Source organism: Crocuta crocuta, unplaced genomic scaffold (genome assembly GCF_008692635.1).
Source record: "Crocuta crocuta isolate KB4526 unplaced genomic scaffold, BGI_CrCroc_1.0 scaffold197, whole genome shotgun sequence".
Taxonomy (NCBI): Eukaryota; Metazoa; Chordata; class Mammalia; order Carnivora; family Hyaenidae; genus Crocuta; species Crocuta crocuta.
Genome location: NW_027532002.1, coordinates 9,098,309 through 9,098,689, shown reverse-complemented (window position 1 = coordinate 9,098,689; position 381 = coordinate 9,098,309).

Sequence of the window (381 nt, the reverse complement as noted above, 5' to 3'; positions counted from 1 at the left end):
AACTTCCCGCCAAGCAGCACCCAGCCAATTAACCCCATCCTCTCCTCCAACACAGAGTTCCACCCACGCACCCAGTCCCTCTCCCCGCGCTACAGACACATCTGTCATCGGAAAACCGCGTGAAGGGAAGCAGGCAACCCGCAGAGGAACATGGCTGAATTAAGTAAGTTTTTTGTTTGCTTTTTTTCCTCATTCTACCTTTCTCCCCAGAAACCGATTCCCTCCAGAGAGAAGGTACTGTGTTGACACTAATAAGACGCAGGTCGATTAATTCACTCTGCCCTCACCCCTTCCCACCTCCCCAGGTCAGGAACTGTCTCCAGCTATTGGAGAATTCAACCGAGCCAACTGGGTCTTGAATGGAAAAAAAAAAAAAAAAAA